This window comes from Lampetra fluviatilis, chromosome 57 (genome assembly GCF_964198595.1).
Source record: "Lampetra fluviatilis chromosome 57, kcLamFluv1.1, whole genome shotgun sequence".
NCBI classification, from domain to species: Eukaryota; Metazoa; Chordata; class Hyperoartia; order Petromyzontiformes; family Petromyzontidae; genus Lampetra; species Lampetra fluviatilis.
This window is the reverse complement of record NC_136331.1, coordinates 4,275,880-4,294,427: the sequence shown is the minus strand read 5'-3', so window position 1 is coordinate 4,294,427 and position 18,548 is coordinate 4,275,880. Positions and strand designations below refer to the sequence as shown.

The 18,548-nt window shown below is 50.1% G+C and overlaps 1 protein-coding gene across 1 annotated transcript in view; it reads left to right on the top strand.

The window, feature by feature from the left end:
- The first annotated feature begins 3,987 nt into the window (after positions 1–3,987).
- Positions 3,988–18,548, top strand: part of MTHFR (methylenetetrahydrofolate reductase) — a 34,458-nt gene continuing 19,897 nt past the window's right edge. The window contains exon 1 of the mRNA XM_078880336.1: positions 3,988–4,052. The gene's annotated coding sequence lies outside the window, so the exon portion shown is untranslated. The remainder of the gene's footprint in view (positions 4,053–18,548) is intronic.

Below are 18,548 nucleotides of genomic sequence, written 5' to 3'. Positions count from 1 at the left end.
ATAAGAGCACCACGGGGTGACCAGCCCCTCCCCTCACCACCCTCCCCTTCCCACCCCACCCAGCCCCTCCCCACCCAGCCCCTCCCCACCCTCCCCTCTCCACCCAGCCCCACCCCTCCCATTTTTGTATGCACGACGGACGGACACAATAATCGCCTGTGGGCTGGTGGAACCAGGTGGTTCCTACCAGTAATACGTTAATATGTCGGTGGGCTTTGCTTGGTGGTAGTGTCATGGGTTGGATTGAGGCGCACACTCAACTTGGAGGCAACACACGTAACAATCAACTTGAACAAAACACGTAAGGCGATGACCACCGCTCATAATTTAACTAACACTCGGGGGAAGTACTACATCACGTGACCAAGGCAGGTTAATAGGCTGCCTGGACGAACATCGGAACCTCGAGGACCGCTGATGTAGTCTTCACCCCGGGGTTGAACAGCCCCGCCCTCCCCTGACACCACGCTGGTCCAACACCACGTGAGACTAGGCTCTAAGAAAAGCTGTCTCGGGTGTGGACCAATCAACTTCAAGGACAGTGCATACATTATCAGAGTTATGTTTTTTGTTTGCATTACGACTGCAGGTATTGTAGTCTATGCAAACATGACTCCTTGTGAAAAAAAGGTGTCAGTTTTGTTGCCAGATAAAAGGGTAAAAAAGCAATTATCAGATTTTGCTACTGGCAAAGGAGGTTCCAATGGTGTAAATGCTTGCCCCGAGCTCTCATACTCTGATGGTGCATTGTCTTTGAGTTGTGCGCCTTTTGGCGTCATCTGGTCCAACACCATGTGAGACTAGGCTCTAAGAAAGCTGTCTCGGGTGTGGACCAATCAACTTCAAGGACAGTGCATACATTATCAGAGTTGTGTTTTTTGTTTGCATTACGACTGCAGGTATTGTGGTTTATGCAAACATGGCTCCTTGTAAAAAAGGTGTCAGTTTTGTTGCCAGATAGAAGGGTAAAAAAACAATTATCATATTTTATATTTTGTACCAGAGAAGACCCCACTGAGCTATTTGCTTATTTTCAGAAGCGACCTGGCTCTCGCAAATGATTGCCAAACCAAGTGACTTACCGCGTGTGTAAATTTATAGCAGCCCAATAATCTAAACGCGTGATGTTGATTATAAATGTGGAGGGGGCTAAACCCGGAGGACTCCGAAAACATCCTCGCGACCACGGGGAGAGAGAGAGACGCAAACTCCAAATATACAGCAGCAGGCATCAGGGTCTGGAACGAACCCACGACCTCCTGCATACCAGGCGAGGTAGTTAACATCTCCTAGCCACCGTGATCATGATGAGAGAGAGAGAGACACGCAAACTCCAAATATACAGCAGCAGGTGTCAGGGTCGGAAACGAACCCACGACCTCCTGCACACCAGGCGAGGTAGTTAACATCTCCTAGCCACCGTGAACATCACGCCACTAACAAACTCAACACGTTCGTCATTAACTTTGCATTAACACTGTCGTGTACAACACCTTAACACTGTGTGTACAATACACATTAACACTTGTGTACAATACACATTAACACTTGTGTACAACGCACATTAACACTTGTGTACAATACACATTAACACTTGTGTACAATACACATTAACACTTGTGTACAACACACATTAACACTTGTGTACAACACACATTAACACTTGTGTACAACGCACATTACCACTTGTGTACAACACACATTAACACTTGTGTACAACGCACATTAACACTTGTGTACAACGCACATTAACACTTGTGTACAACACACATTAACACTTGTGTACAACGCACATTAACACTTGTGTACAACACACATTAACACTTGTGTACAACGCACATTAACACTTGTGTACAACGCACATTAACACTTGTGTACAACACACATTAACACTTGTGTACAACACACATTAACACTTGTGTACAACACACATTAACACTTGTGTACAACGCACATTAACACTTGTGTACAACACACATTAACACTTGTGTACAACGCACATTAACACTTGTGTACAACACACATTAACACTGTTTAACATACATTAACACTTGTGTACAACGCACATTAACACTTGTGTACAACACACATTAACACTGTTTAACATACATTAACACTTGTGTACAACACACATTAACACTTGTGTACAACACACATTAACACTTGTGTACAACGCACATTAACACTTGTGTACAACACACATTAACACTTGTGTACAACACACATTAACACTTGTGTACAACGCACATTAACACTTGTGTACAACGCACATTAACACTTGTGTACAACACACATTAACACTTGTGTACAACACACATTAACACTTGTGTACAACGCACATTAACACTTGTGTACAACGCACATTAACACTTGTGTACAACACACATTAACACTTGTGTACAACACACATTAACACTGTTTAACATACATTAACACTTGTGTACAACACACATTAACACTTGTGTACAACACACATTAACACTTGTGTACAACACACATTAACACTTGTGTACAACACACATTAACACTTGTGTACAACACACATTAACACTTGTGTACAACACACATTAACACTTGTGTACAACACACATTAACACCTGTGTACAACACACATTAACACTTGTGTACAACGCACATTAACACTTGTGTACAACACACATTAACACTTGTGTACAACACACATTAACACTTGTGTACAACACACATTAACACCTGTGTACAACACACATTAACACTTGTGTACAACACACATTAACACTTGTGTACAACACACATTAACACCTGTGTACAACACACATTAACACTTGTGTACAACACACATTAACACTTGTGTACAACACACATTAACACTTGTGTACAACACACATTAACACCTGTGTACAACACACATTAACACTTGTGTACAACACACATTAACACTTGTGTACAACACACATTAACACTTGTGTACAACACACATTAACACTTGTGTACAACACACATTAACACTTGTGTACAACACACATTAACACCTGTGTACAACACACATTAACACCTGTGTACAACACACATTAACACTTGTGTACAACGCACATTAACACTGTTTAACACACATTAACACTGTGTAGCCTTCAAACAGAAGGGAAACATATAAAACAGGCGACGTTTCGGGCGATGACCCCTTTTTTATTTAAAGCGTGTTCCAGAATGCCACGGTTCAGCCACACGCAATGGACGAACGCGTAAATGACGTCACGCAACATTGCCGATGGCCGTGACGTCACGTCGCAACGCGAGCTGTTCGACCTATAGAAGACGTCCTGCGTGATGACGTCACCCAGACATTTCTGCTCCCGTAAGCATTCGCCCGACACGCGCTCGACGTGACGTCATTGTCGCCGCGGGCCAATCAGGCGGCAGTAAAGGCATGGGCCCGGGCGTCGACGGAGGCGTGGCCTGCTCGCGTTTGGGGGGGGGGGCGTGTCCTGGCGAGAAGTGGGCGTGTCCTGGCGAGACAGCGCCGTGACCTGGCGAGTTGGGGAGGGGGCGTGTCCTGGCGAGAAGTGGGCGTGTCCTGGCGAGAAGTGGGCGTGGCTTGATAAGACAGCGCTGTGACCTGGCGCGTTGGGGAGGGGGCGTGTCCTGGCTAGAAGTGGGCGTGTCCTGGCGAGAAATGGGCGTGTCCTGGCGAGAAGTAGGCGTGTCCTGGCGATAAGTTGGCGTGTCCTGGCGAGAAGTGGGCGTGTCCTGTGCGTTGGGGGGGCGGTGCTTTACTCATTTAGAGGCGTGGCCTATCGCTATGGGGGCGGTGCCTGCCTCTTTGGAGGCGTGGCCTAGCGCTATGGGGCCGGTGCCTGCCTCTTTGGAGGCGTGGTCTAGCGCTATGGGGGCGGTGCCTGCCTATATGGAGGCGTGGCCTAGCGGGAAGTGGGCGTGGTTCCCTCTCGGCCCTATATAAGCTGTGAGCAGAGTGCCAGCGTTCGTCTTTTGTATCTGAGAGTTTTGGAAGTAGCTTGCTGTTTGGGAGCGGACACACGCTGACTTAATACAGCAGCAGCAGCAGCAGCAACAAGGTAACTATTATCATTTACCCCATCCCCGTTAGATTATCAGCGCAGCAACTAAGTTAAGTGTTGGGTCAGTCAGCCTGGTAAGTGTCATTAATAGCCCGTCGGATGCCGTATATGTGATAAACACAGCTGGTGTGTCAATGGACATCGTCATGTCAACAGAGCGGGTGGTGTGCACACACACACACGCACACACGTGGTGCGGTGTAAACAACGACGATGAGTAGAATTTGGGAAGACAAAGACGGCCGCGCGTGGAGCTTCGTCAAGCCTGTGACACCTCCACCGCTTCCTGCACTCGTGTGCTTCAATAGGTGCTCGCTAACACAGCGCCATAACTCGACACGGGGTGAGTGATGTGACGTTTTTGTGGTGTCAGTGGCATCGACTAATTGTAACGGGCGACGAATGTGAACTGCCTCTACAATGTGAATTGGCTCTTCAATGTGAATTGCCGCTACAAATGTGAATCGATTCTACAATATAAATTGGCTGTACAATATTAATTGGCTCAGACGCTGTCTTTCCGACAGACCTGTTCTTCACCTGAGGACGGCTGCTTGCGTTGTGGCCGAAACGTCGTGAGAATTATTTTCTTATGTTTAAATTATATTATTTTATTGTATTATTTCCCTTCTACGTGACTTTACCGAAAGAACCAAGAAGATAAATTGGCTCTTCAATGTGAATTGGCTCCACAATATAAATTGGCTGTAACAATGTGAATTGCCGCTACAAATGTGAATTGATTCTACAATATAAATTGGTTGTACAATATAAATTGGCTCTTCAATGTGAATTGGCTCCATAATATAAATTGGCTGTAACAATGTGAATTGCAGCTACAAATGTGAATTGATTCTACAATATAAATTGGTTGTACAATATAAATTGGCTCTTCAATGTGAATTGCAGCTACAAATGTGAATTGATTCTACAATATAAATTGGTTGTACAATATAAATTGGCTCTTCAATGTGAATTGGCTCCATAATATAAATTGGCTGTAACAATGTGAATTGCAGCTACAAATGTGAATTGATTCTACAATATAAATTGGTTGTACAATATAAATTGGCTCTTCAATGTGAATTGCAGCTACAAATGTGAATTGATTCTACAATATAAATTGGTTGTACAATATAAATTGGCTCTTCAATGTGAATTGGCTCCATAATATAAATTGGCTGTACAATGTGAATTGCAGCTACAAATGTGAATTGATTCTACAATATAAATTAGCTGTACAATATAAATTGGCTGTACAATATAAATTGGCTCTACAATACTCGTAGGCTTTTTTCGGTAAAGTCACGTAGGTAAAAAATAAAAAATACAATTAACAGAAGTGATAATAGAAAGTAATAATAATTATTTTATTAAAAATAACATTAATATAAGTAATGATAGAAATAAAATAATTGTTTTATTAAAAATAAAATTAATATAAGTAATGATAGAAATAAAATAATTGTTTTATTAAAAATAAAATTAATATAAGTAATGATAGAAATAAAATAATTGTTTTATTAAAAATAAAATTAATAGAAGTGATAATAGAAAGTAATAATAATTATTTTATTAAAATTAATATAAGTAATGATAGAAAGTAATAATAATTGTTTTATTAAGAATAAAAATAATATAAGTAATGCTAGAAAGTAATAATAAGTGTTTTATTAAAAATAAAATTAATAGAAGTAATGATAGAAATAAAATAATTGTTTTATTAAAAATAAAATTAATATAAGTAATGATTGAAAGTAATGATAATTGTTTTATTAAAAATAAAATTAATATAAGTAATGATAGAAATAATTTTTTTTATTACTTTTTATTATTCTATTAATTTAATTTTTTACCGACGTGATTTTACCGAAAAAACCTAAGAGTATGAATCCTTGCAGTCACGAAAGCTTCAAATCTAGAATTGGCTCTACAATATAAAGTGGTTATACAATATAAATTGCCTCTACAATATGAATTGCCTCTACAATGTGAATTGGCTCTACAATATAAATTGGCTCTACAATATAAATTGGCTCTACAATGTGAATTGCCTCTACAATATAAATTGGCTCTACAATATAAATTGGCTCTACAATGTGAATTGCCTCTACAATATAAAGTGGTTATACAATATAAATTGCCTCTACAATATAAATTGCCTCTACAATGTGAATTGGCTCTACAATATAAATTGGCTCTACAATATAAATTGGCTCTACAATGTGAATTGCCTCTACAATATAAATTGGCTCTACAATATAAATTGGCTCTACAATGTGAATTGCCTCTACAATATAAAGTGGTTATACAATATAAATTGCCTCTACAATATAAATTGGCTCTACAATATAAATTGGCTCTACAATGTGAATTGCCTCTACAATGCGAATTGGCTCTACAATATGAATTTATTCTACAATGTGAATTTATTCTACAATGTGAATTTATTCTACAATGTCAATTGGCTCTACAACGTGAATTGGCTGTAGGGTTGTACCCTGATCGCTACCACTTGCTACACACACACACAGACCCACCGCTACACACACACAGACCCACCGCTACACACACACACAGACCCACGTGTGTGTGTGTAGCGGTGGCAGCGATCAGCGCAACGCCACGAATCCGGCGACCCGAGTTCGATTCCCGCTCAGGGACAACACCCAGTGACGATTATCAGAACCGGTCTTGGGTCTCCCGCCCCCTAGGTGGACCCAGCCTCAAATGAGTGCCTTGGGAGACAAAGGCGGCCGGGCGTTGTGCTGGCCACCCACCCACCCCCTCGTGTGCCGTGCCGGCCTTCATAGGTGCTGCTGTTCGCCTGACAGCACTTGCCCCGCAAGCCCCGTGTAGACTACCTGGGGGACCTTTTTCTTGCTGTGTCAGCAGTGACGCGTGCATTGGGCTGTGCGTTCGACCAAAGGGGCCGTCCATAAATGACGTCACGCACCTGGGGGGGGGGGGGGTCAGACATTTGTGACGATGTGTGACGAGGGAGGGGGGGTTGAGAAATGTGACGTCACATCAAAATGCACAACTTTAAATAAATATAGACAACTCGTTTTACTTAATTAAATTGACTTCTTAATAAATGTTTTCTCCTACAACATCAGAGTGCAGCGCCACATTAAATGCGCACTACAATGACAATAGTTTAAAGCGATTTGTAACATGTTTACATTTTTTGGGGTGGGGGGGGGCAGAGCTTTGTGACGTCATATTTGAGGGGGGGGGGTCTGACTTTTTGTGACGCCGTGTGACGACGAGGGGAGGGGGGGGTCAAAAATCGTCCAAAATCGCGTGACGTCATTTATGGACGGCCCCATACTTCACCACGCCGGTGAAGGTGGTTGGTGTGTGTGTGGGGGGGGTCCGTATCGGTGATGGCCGTGACTTCAAACCTCGAGTGCCGTTGGTCTTCGTCATTGGGGTGCCGCGCTGCGCTAACCGTAGCGCCACCGCTCCTCGCTCAGCACAGGCTGTAGTCCCCACCCCCCCCCCATCTGCAAGGTGCTCGCTCGTGACACCGCTGAGATGAGGGGGGGAGGGTTGTCTTTGGCCTACTCTTCCACGTGGGCCAGGCACGTCTTCTTGGAAGAGGGTGGAAGTTGTCCACACTAAGAGCCTAGGGTCTAAGGAAGGGGCTTGCTGCTGCATGCACAGTGACCCTGTGATTCGGGGCCCTTCAAAAATAAACTTGACAGCCAGTGGGATGAGGAATGTGCCAAGGTTTTGGATTACTCCGCACACGTGATCTAGACCCTAGCCTCTGAGTGTTCTAGACTTTGAGTGGTTTAGACTCTAGACTTTAGCCTCTGAGTTGTCTAGACTTTGAGTGGTTTAGACTCTAGACTTTAGCCTCTGAGTTGTCTAGACTTTGAGTGGTTTAGACTCTAGACCCTAGCCTCTGAGTGGTCTAGACTTTGTGTGGTTTAGACTCTAGACCCTAGCCTCTGAGTTGTCTAGACTTTGAGTGGTTTAGACTCTAGACTTTAGCCTCTGAGTTGTCTAGACTTTGAGTGGTTTAGACTCTAGACTTTAGCCTCTGAGTTGTCTAGACTTTGTGTGGTTTAGACTCTAGACTTTAGCCTCTGAGTTGTCTAGACTTTGAGTGGTTTAGACTCTAGACTTTAGCCTCTGAGTGGTCTAGACTTTGTGTGGTTTAGACTCTAGACCATAGCCTCTGAGTGGTCTAGACTCTGGGCTCTGAGTCGTCTAGACTTTGAGTGGTTTAGACTCTAGACCCTAGCCTCTGAGTTGTCTAGACTTTGAGTGGTTTAGACTCTAGACCCTAGCCTCTGAGTTGTCTAGACTTTGAGTGGTTTAGACTCTAGACCCTAGCCTCTGAGTTGTCTAGACTTTGAGTGGTTTAGACTCTAGACTTTAGCCTCTGAGTTGTCTAGACTTTGAGTGGTTTAGACTCTAGACTTTAGCCTCTGAGTGGTCTAGACTTTGTGTGGTTTAGACTCTAGACCCTAGCCTCTGAGTGTTCTAGACTTTGAGTGGTTTAGACTCTAGACTTTAGCCTCTGAGTTGTCTAGACTTTGAGTGGTTTAGACTCTAGACTTTAGCCTCTGAGTTGTCTAGACTTTGAGTGGTTTAGACTCTAGACCCTAGCCTCTGAGTGGTCTAGACTTTGTGTGGTTTAGACTCTAGACCCTAGCCTCTGAGTTGTCTAGACTTTGAGTGGTTTAGACTCTAGACTTTAGCCTCTGAGTTGTCTAGACTTTGAGTGGTTTAGACTCTAGACTTTAGCCTCTGAGTTGTCTAGACTTTGAGTGGTTTAGACTCTAGACTTTAGCCTCTGAGTTGTCTAGACTTTGTGTGGTTTAGACTCTAGACCCTAGCCTCTGAGTGGTCTAGACTTTGTGTGGTTTAGACTCTAGACCCTAGCCTCTGAGTTGTCTAGACTTTGAGTGGTTTAGACTCTAGACTTTAGCCTCTGAGTTGTCTAGACTTTGAGTGGTTTAGACTCTAGACTTTAGCCTCTGAGTTGTCTAGACTTTGTGTGGTTTAGACTCTAGACTTTAGCCTCTGAGTTGTCTAGACTTTGAGTGGTTTAGACTCTAGACTTTAGCCTCTGAGTGGTCTAGACTTTGTGTGGTTTAGACTCTAGACCATAGCCTCTGAGTGGTCTAGACTCTGGGCTCTGAGTCGTCTAGACTTTGAGTGGTTTAGACTCTAGACCCTAGCCTCTGAGTTGTCTAGACTTTGAGTGGTTTAGACTCTAGACCCTAGCCTCTGAGTGGTCTAGACTTTGTGTGGTTTAGACTCTAGACCCTAGCCTCTGAGTGGTCTAGACTTTGAGTGGTTTAGACTCTAGACTTTAGCCTCTGAGTTGTCTAGACTTTGAGTGGTTTAGACTCTAGACCCTAGCCTCTGAGTGGTCTAGACTTTGTGTGGTTTAGACTCTAGACCCTAGCCTCTGAGTGGTCTAGACTTTGAGTGGTTTAGACTCTAGACCCTAGCCTCTGAGTTGTCTAGACTTTGAGTGGTTTAGACTCTAGACTTTAGCCTCTGAGTTGTCTAGACTTTGAGTGGTTTAGACTCTAGACCCTAGCCTCTGAGTGGTCTAGACTTTGAGTGGTTTAGACTCTAGACCCTAGCCTCTGAGTTGTCTAGACTTTGAGTGGTTTAGACTCTAGACTTTAGCCTCTGAGTTGACTAGACTTTGAGTGGTTTAGACTCTAGACTTTAGCCTCTGAGTGGTCTAGACTTTGTGTGGTTTAGACTCTAGACCATAGCCTCTGAGTGGTCTAGACTCTGGGCTCTGAGTCGTCTAGACTTTGAGTGGTTTAGACTCTAGACCCTCGCCTCTGAGTGGTCTAGACTTTGTGTGGTTTAGACTCTAGACCCTCGCCTCTGAGTTGTCTAGACTTTGTGTGGTTTAGACTCTAGACCCTCGCCTCTGAGTTGTCTAGACTTTGTGTGGTTTAGACTCTAGACCCTAGCCTCTGAGTTGTCTAGACTTTGAGTGGTTTAGACTCTAGACCCTAGCCTCTGAGTTGTCTAGACTTTGAGTGGTTTAGACTCTAGACCCTAGCCTCTGAGTTGTCTAGACTTTGAGTGGTTTAGACTCTAGACCCTAGCCTCTGAGTTGTCTAGACTTTGAGTGGTTTAGACTCTAGACCCTAGCCTCTGAGTTGTCTAGACTTTGAGTGGTTTAGACTCTAGACCCTAGCCTCTGAGTTGTCTAGACTTTGAGTGGTTTAGACTCTAGACCCTAGCCTCTGAGTTGTCTAGACTTTGTGTGGTTTAGACTCTAGACTTTAGCCTCTGAGTTGTCTAAACTTTGTGTGGTTTAGACTCTAGACTTTAGCCTCTGAGTTGTCTAGACTTTGAGTGGTTTAGACTCTAGACCCTAGCCTCTGAGTTGTCTAGACTTTGAGTGGTTTAGACTCTAGACCCTAGCCTCTGAGTTGTCTAGACTTTGAGTGGTTTAGACTCTAGACCCTAGCCTCTGAGTTGTCTAGACTTTGTGTGGTTTAGACTCTAGACTTTAGCCTCTGAGTTGTCTAGACTTTGAGTGGTTTAGACTCTAGACCCTAGCCTCTGAGTTGTCTAGACTTTGAGTGGTTTAGACTCTAGACCCTAGCCTCTGAGTTGTCTAGACTTTGTGTGGTTTAGACTCTAGACTGGAGGCTGTGAGTGGTCTAGACCCGAGGTTTGTGAGTGTCCCAGACTCTAGACCCGAGGCTGCTTGTTCTAGACCAGGGGTCGGCAACCAGAATTCCGTGGGAAAAAATATGATAACCCTCCCCCCGCCCCCCTCGCTATCTTTCAAGAGCCGTGCCAACGATGCACTGCGGTGAACAGGGAGAGACGGCGGTGCTGCTCTATGACAAACAGCGTCACGACGCTTTGAAGAGACACGCGCCGCTCCAGAGACGCAGATTTGCGAGACCCCCCCCCCTCGTTCTAGACTCGAGAGGAGGCTGCACGCGCTCTAGTCAACACACTGTGCTGTAGACTACCACGTGGGCACACACACAGTGACGTCACGTGCACACACACAGTGATGTCACGTGCACAGACAGTGAAGTCACGTGTACACACACACACAGTGATGTCACGTGCACACAGTGAAGTCACGTGCACACACACACGCCACGTGCGCGCACACAGTGAAGTCGCGTACACACACAAAGTGAAGTCACGTGCACACACAGTGAAGTCACGTGCACACAGTGAAGTCACGTGTACACACACACGCCACGTGCGCGCACACAGTGAAGTCGCGTACACACACAGTGAAGTCACATGCACACACAGTGACGTCACGTGCACACACAGTGACGTCACGTGCGCACACAGTGACGTCACGTGCGCACACAGTGACGTCACGTGCGCACACAGTGAAGTCACGTGCGCACACAGTGAAGTCACGTGCACACACAGTGAAGTCACGTACACACCGTCACGTCACGTGCACACACACACACCGTCACGTGCGCACACACACCGTCACGTGCACACACACACAGTGACGTCACGTGCACACATACAGTGAAGTCACGTGCACACACACGTCACGTCACGTGCACACACACCCGGGTCGCTGGGGTTGGTGGCGCAATGCGCTAACCATTGCGCCACCGCTCCGTCTCCTACTCCCCCAACGCGCACTCCCTTGCTCTGCCCAACCCCCACAGTCGCATTTCACCTCTTAACCCTTAGCCCTGTGAGCATGCAGCTCCCTCCACCCCCACCCACAGAGACCCCCACCCACCCACACCTCCACCCACCACCCCTCTCCACCCCTCTCCACCCAGACCCCCACCCAGACCCCCACCCACCCCTCTCCACCCAGACCCCCACCCACCAACCCACCCAGACCCCCACCCACCAACCCACCCACCCCTCTCCACCCAGACCCCCACCCACCAACCCACCCACCCCACTCAACCCAGACCCCCACCCACCAACCCACCCAGACCCCACCCACCAACCCACCCACCCCTCTCCACCCAGACCCCCACCCACCAACCCACCCACCCCTCTCCACCCAGACCCCCACCCACCAACCCACCCACCCCACTCAACCCAGACCCCCACCCACCAACCCACCCAGACCCCACCCACCAACCCACCCACCCCTCTCCACCCAGACCCCCACCCACCAACCCACCCACCCCTCTCCACCCAGACCCCCACCCACCAACCCACCCACCCCACTCAACCCAGACCCCCACCCACCAACCCACCCAGACAACCCACCCACCAACCCACCCACCCCTCTCCACCCAGACCCCCACCCACCAACCCACCCACCCCTCTCCACCCAGACCCCCACCCACCAACCCACCCACCCCACTCAACCCAGACCCCCACCCACCAACCCACCCAGACCCCCACCCACCAACCCACCCACCCCTCTCCACCCAGACCCCCACCCACCAACCCACCCACCCCACTCAACCCAGACCCCCACCCACCAACCCACCCAGACCCCCACCCACCAACCCACCCACCCCTCTCCACCCAGACCCCCACCCACCAACCCACCCACCCCACTCAACCCAGACCCCCACCCACCAACCCACCCAGACCCCCACCCACCAACCCACCCACCCCTCTCCACCCAGACCCCCACCCACCAACCCACCCACCCCTCTCCACCCAGACCCCCACCCACCAACCCACCCACCCCACTCAACCCAGACCCCCACCCACCAACCCACCCACCCCACTCAACCCAGACCCCATCACCCTGTCATGCTGCTGTGTAATGTTTCCTCTGGGCTTACGCTGCTCGCCTTGCAGGAAGCGTTAGCGGCTACATTGCTACGCTCGCCCGCGTGTGTGTGTGTTGTCTATCCATTACAACCCCTGGCGGTCACCCAGGGTGACACGCGCCGTCACCTTCACGGCGTAACGGCATCACCGCCGCACACGGCAGCTTGCTGAGCGATGCAAACATCAAATGAAGCCGGAGTCCTTGACCCCTCATTGCTACCCCCACATCAGCCGTGCACCTCACCTGACCCCACCACTCAACCCCGCCCCACCCCACTCAACCTCACACCACCACTCTCACCCTCACCCCACCACCCTCACCCCACCACTCTCACCCCACCACTCTCACCCCACCACTCTCACCCTCACCCCACCACCCTCACCCTCACCCCACCACTCTCACCCTCACCCCACCACCCTCACCCCACCACTCTCACCCTCACCCCACCACCCTCACCCCACCACTCTCACCCCACCACTCTCACCCCACCACTCTCTCCCTCACCCCACCACCCTCACCCTCACCCCACCACTCTCACCCTCACCCCACCACCCTCACCCCACCACTCTCACCCCACCACTCTCACCCCACCACTCTCACCCCACCACTCTCACCCTCACCCCACCACCCTCACCCTCACCCCACCACTCTCACCCTCACCCCACCACCCTCAACCTCACACCACCACCCTCAACCTCACACCAACCACCCTCAACCTCACCCCGCCACTCTCACCCTCACCCCACCACTCTCACCCTCACCCCACCACCCTCAACCTCACACCACCACCCTCAATCTCACCCCGCCACTCTCACCCTCACCCCACCACTCTCACCCTCACCCCACCACTCTCACCCTCACCCCACCACCCTCAACCTCACACCACCACCCTCAACCTCACACCAACCACCCTCAACCTCACCCCGCCACTCTCACCCTCACCCCACCACCCTCAACCTCACACCACCACCCTCAACCTCACACCAACCACCCTCAACCTCACCCCACCACTCTCACCCTCACCCCACCACTCTCACCCTCACCCCACCACCCTCAACCTCACACCAACCACCCTCAATCTCACCCCGCCACTCTCACCCTCACCCCACCACTCTCACCCCACCCCACTCAACCTCACACCACCACCCTCAACCTCACCCCACCACTCTCACCCTCACCCCACCACCCTCACCCCACCACCCTCAACCTCACCCCACTACTCTCACCCTCACCCCATCACCCTCACCCCACCACTCTCACCCCACCACCCTCAACCTCACCCCACCACTCTCACCTTCACCCCACCACCCTCACCCCACCACCCTCAACCTCACCCCACTACTCTCACCCTCACCCCATCACCCTCACCCCACCACTCTCACCCCACCACCCTCAACCTCACCCCACCACTCTCACCCTCACCCCAGCACCCTCAACCCACTACTCTCAACCTCACCGCACCACCCTCACTCTCACCGCACCACCCTCACCCCACCACCCTCACCCTCACCCCACCACTCTCACCCCACCACCCTCAACCTCACCCCACCACTCTCACCCTCACCCCACCACCCTCACCCCACCACTCTCACCCCACCACCCTCAACCTCACCCCACCACTCTCACCCTCACCCCACCACCCTCACCCCACCACTCTCACCCCACCACCCTCAACCTCACCCCACCACTCTCACCCTCACCCCACCACCCTCACCGCACCACCCTCACCCCACCACTCTCACCCTCACCCCACCACCCTCACCCTCACCCCACCACCCTCACCCCACCACCCTCACCCCACCACCCTCACCCTCACCCCACCACCCTCACCCCACCACCCTCACCCCACCACCCTCACCCCACCACCCTCACCCCACCACTCTCACCCTCACCCCACCACTCTCACCCTCACCCCACCACCCTCAACCTCACACCACCACCCTCAACCTCACACCAACCACCCTCAACCTCACCCCGCCACTCTCACCCTCACCCCACCACCCTCAACCTCACACCACCACCCTCAACCTCACACCAACCACCCTCAACCTCACCCCACCACTCTCACCCTCACCCCACCACCCTCAACCTCACACCAACCACCCTCAATCTCACCCCGCCACTCTCACCCTCACCCCACCACTCTCACCCCACCCCACTCAACCTCACACCACCACCCTCAACCTCACCCCACCACTCTCACCCTCACCCCACCACCCTCACCCCACCACCCTCAACCTCACCCCACTACTCTCACCCTCACCCCATCACCCTCACCCCACCACTCTCACCCCACCACCCTCAACCTCACCCCACCACTCTCACCCTCACCCCACCACCCTCACCCCACCACCCTCAACCTCACCCCACTACTCTCACCCTCACCCCATCACCCTCACCCCACCACTCTCACCCCACCACCCTCAACCTCACCCCACCACTCTCACCCTCACCCCAGCACCCTCAACCCACTACTCTCAACCTCACCGCACCACCCTCACTCTCACCGCACCACCCTCACCCCACCACCCTCACCCTCACCCCACCACTCTCACCCCACCACCCTCAACCTCACCCCACCACTCTCACCCTCACCCCACCACCCTCACCCCACCACTCTCACCCCACCACCCTCAACCTCACCCCACCACTCTCACCCTCACCCCACCACCCTCACCCCACCACTCTCACCCCACCACCCTCAACCTCACCCCACCACTCTCACCCTCACCCCACCACCCTCACCGCACCACCCTCACCCCACCACTCTCACCCTCACCCCACCACCCTCACCCTCACCCCACCACCCTCACCCCACCACCCTCACCCCACCACCCTCACCCCACCACTCTCACCCTCACCCCACCACCCTCACCCTCACCCCACCACCCTCACCCCACCACCCTCACCCCACCACCCTCACCCCACCACCCTCACCCCACCACCCTCACCCCACCACTCTCACCCTCACCCCACCACCCTCGGCCTCAGGCTCGCCTGACCCCGTCATAGAGCTATAAACCATCACGTGAACTCCACTCGTCGCCCTCGCAGCAGCAGCAGCATCAGCAGCAGCAGCAGCTTCTGGCTAAGCCGTCGAACGGTGGCGGCGGTGGTAGTCACCGCATTGTCGCGCGGCGCTCTCAGATGCTGCTTTTGCGGCCGTCTGGAACGCTCTCTTACCGATGTTAGGAAGCCACTGGTGGCTGTGGTGCACTTTTAAATCCTCGTCTAGATTGACAAACTCATTAGTTGTCCTTCCCCCGCACCTCCGATTAGCGCGGTTGGCTACGTACGGGTGCGACGGAGGTTCAACATCCGTATAGTCTAACTTATAAACTACACTATATAGTTTATATTTTACCAGGTTTTTTACAAGAGCCACTGAGCTATTAGCTTCTTCTTCAGAAGCGACCTGGCAATCACAAATGATAGCCCAACGAAGTGGGCTCATCGTGTGGAAATGTTTTCGCATCCAAACGCTCTAAACGCGTGACGCTGATTCTAAATGTGGAGGGAAAAACCGGGGGACCCGGAGATAAATCCACGCAACCACGGAGAGAGAGAGAGACACGCAAACTCCAAACATACCGCAGGCATCCGTGGCCGGGATCGAACCCACGACTTCCTGTATACCAGGCGAGGTCGTTAACATCGCGCCAGCAATCATATAAACAACGAAAAAGCTTGCTATGGAAGATTATCTGTCGTAAGGGCACATCATCAACCCCCACGACCTCCGCTCAAGGGACCCTGTGAGGTTCTGCATCAAAACACGGGGCAGGAGGTGCCGCCAGCGGCGATTGACTTTTCGATGAGATCGATTACACTGGTCAACACACTTTTCTGGCATAAGGTATTCCAACGGTTTTAAGGTAATTTTGGGGTGCCGATTCCAAATCTGGTCAACACACTTTTTCTGGCATAAGGTATTCCAACGGTTTTAAGGTAATTTTGGGGTGCTGATTCCAAATCTGGTCAACACACTTTTTCTGGCATAAGGTATTCCAACGGTTTTAAGGTAATTTTGGGGTGCTGATTCCAAATCTGGTCAACACACTTTTTCTGGCATAAGGTATTCCAACGGTTTTAAGGTAATTTTGGGGTGCCGATTCCAAATCTGGTCAACACACTTTTTCTGGCATAAGGTATTCCAACGGTTTTAAGGTAATTTTGGGGTGCCGATTCCAAATCTGGCATCAGTTTTTGTCTATCACATCAGGTATCAAATATTGCATTTTCAATAAAAACTGCAGAAGAAAACTATTAAATAAATGTGGATATCTACATAAAATTATATTATTAACACACTATCCTAAAAATACAGCACCATATTTTAACACTAAAGCAGTCACTCACTCGCAACAACTTGCAATCATAAGTGACAGAGTTAATTTCGGGTAAAATCAATGAAAATGGGGTATGCCGCTAGCATAAAAATGAGATGCGATAGAGCAAATCTGAGATCAGATTTGGAATCGGCACCCTGAAATTAGTTTAGAACAGCTGCAAAAGTCCAGGCCAGAATTTTTTTTTGTTGTTGACCAGTGTTATCGTTATTATTATATTTTGTATCCTTTTCCTCTTGGCGAAGAGCGATTGTGACATCCCTCGCGAGCCGCTCCGTGGATGTGTCCACCTCGACCGCGGGTTACCGGCCCCGGCGACCCCCGGTTCTCGGGCGGGCGACATCCCTCGCCTCGGGGCGCTTTTGTAGGATTCGTCCCCGCACGCCAGAGGTCGCAGCCGGGTACCCGATACCCGATACCCGGCTACCCGTACCCAGCCGGGTACGGGTACGGGTACCCGTTTGCGACCCTGGTGCGGCCGGGTACGGGTAGCCGGGTAGGCCGTGAGTCACTGGTGAGTAACCGTTTGTCACTCATTTCCCAACGTCTTGTCTCTTCTCACAATTCAAGTTCCTAGAATCAACCCACCCGCGCCTGTAACATGGCTTCATCCCAGAGGTCGCAATCAGGTACCCGATACCCGTACCCGGCCGGGTACGGGTGTAGGGTACGGGTACGGCCGGGTACGGGTACCCGTTTGCGACCCTGGTGCGGCCAGGTACGGGTAAGGAATCAAAACCCGTTTGCGACCTCTGCCGCACGCCCGGCAGGCACGGGGAGTTGTACGCGGTCACCGCCCGCCATCGTCAAGTGCAACGTGTTCTTTTTTTACTTCTTAAACCGGTTTTTTTACCATTGAGCCTCGAGCGCCTTCCAGCACCGGCCGTCTTATCGTCGCGGCGTGGAGCGCGTCCTGTGCAGGTCTTCGCGGAACCGTGGGGGGGGATTTGCTGGAGTTTTTTTCGTGATGCGTGTTTGGACGTCGGCAGACGTGTGTACTACATCCGTGAGTGGCGGAGGGTTTGTTTATTCCGAGTTGGATCGCGTCGTGAATGTGAACGTGGCCGTCGGACACGCCAACACGGCCACCAAGCAAGGGTTGTGTACAAGTACAGCACTAACCGGTTGTGTGTTGGAGAGTAAACCCACTACAACATTGACAATTCGTTACTAGTTCAGCACTAACCGGTTGTGTGTTAGAGAGTTAAACCCACTACAACACTGACAATTCGTTACTAGTTCAGCACTAACCGGTTGTATGTTGGAGAGTAAACCCACTACAACACTGACAATTCGTTACTAGTTCAGCACTAACCGGTTGTATGTTGGAGAGTAAACCCACTACAACATTGACAATTCGTTACTAGTTCAGCACTAACCGGTTGTATGTTGGAGAGTAAA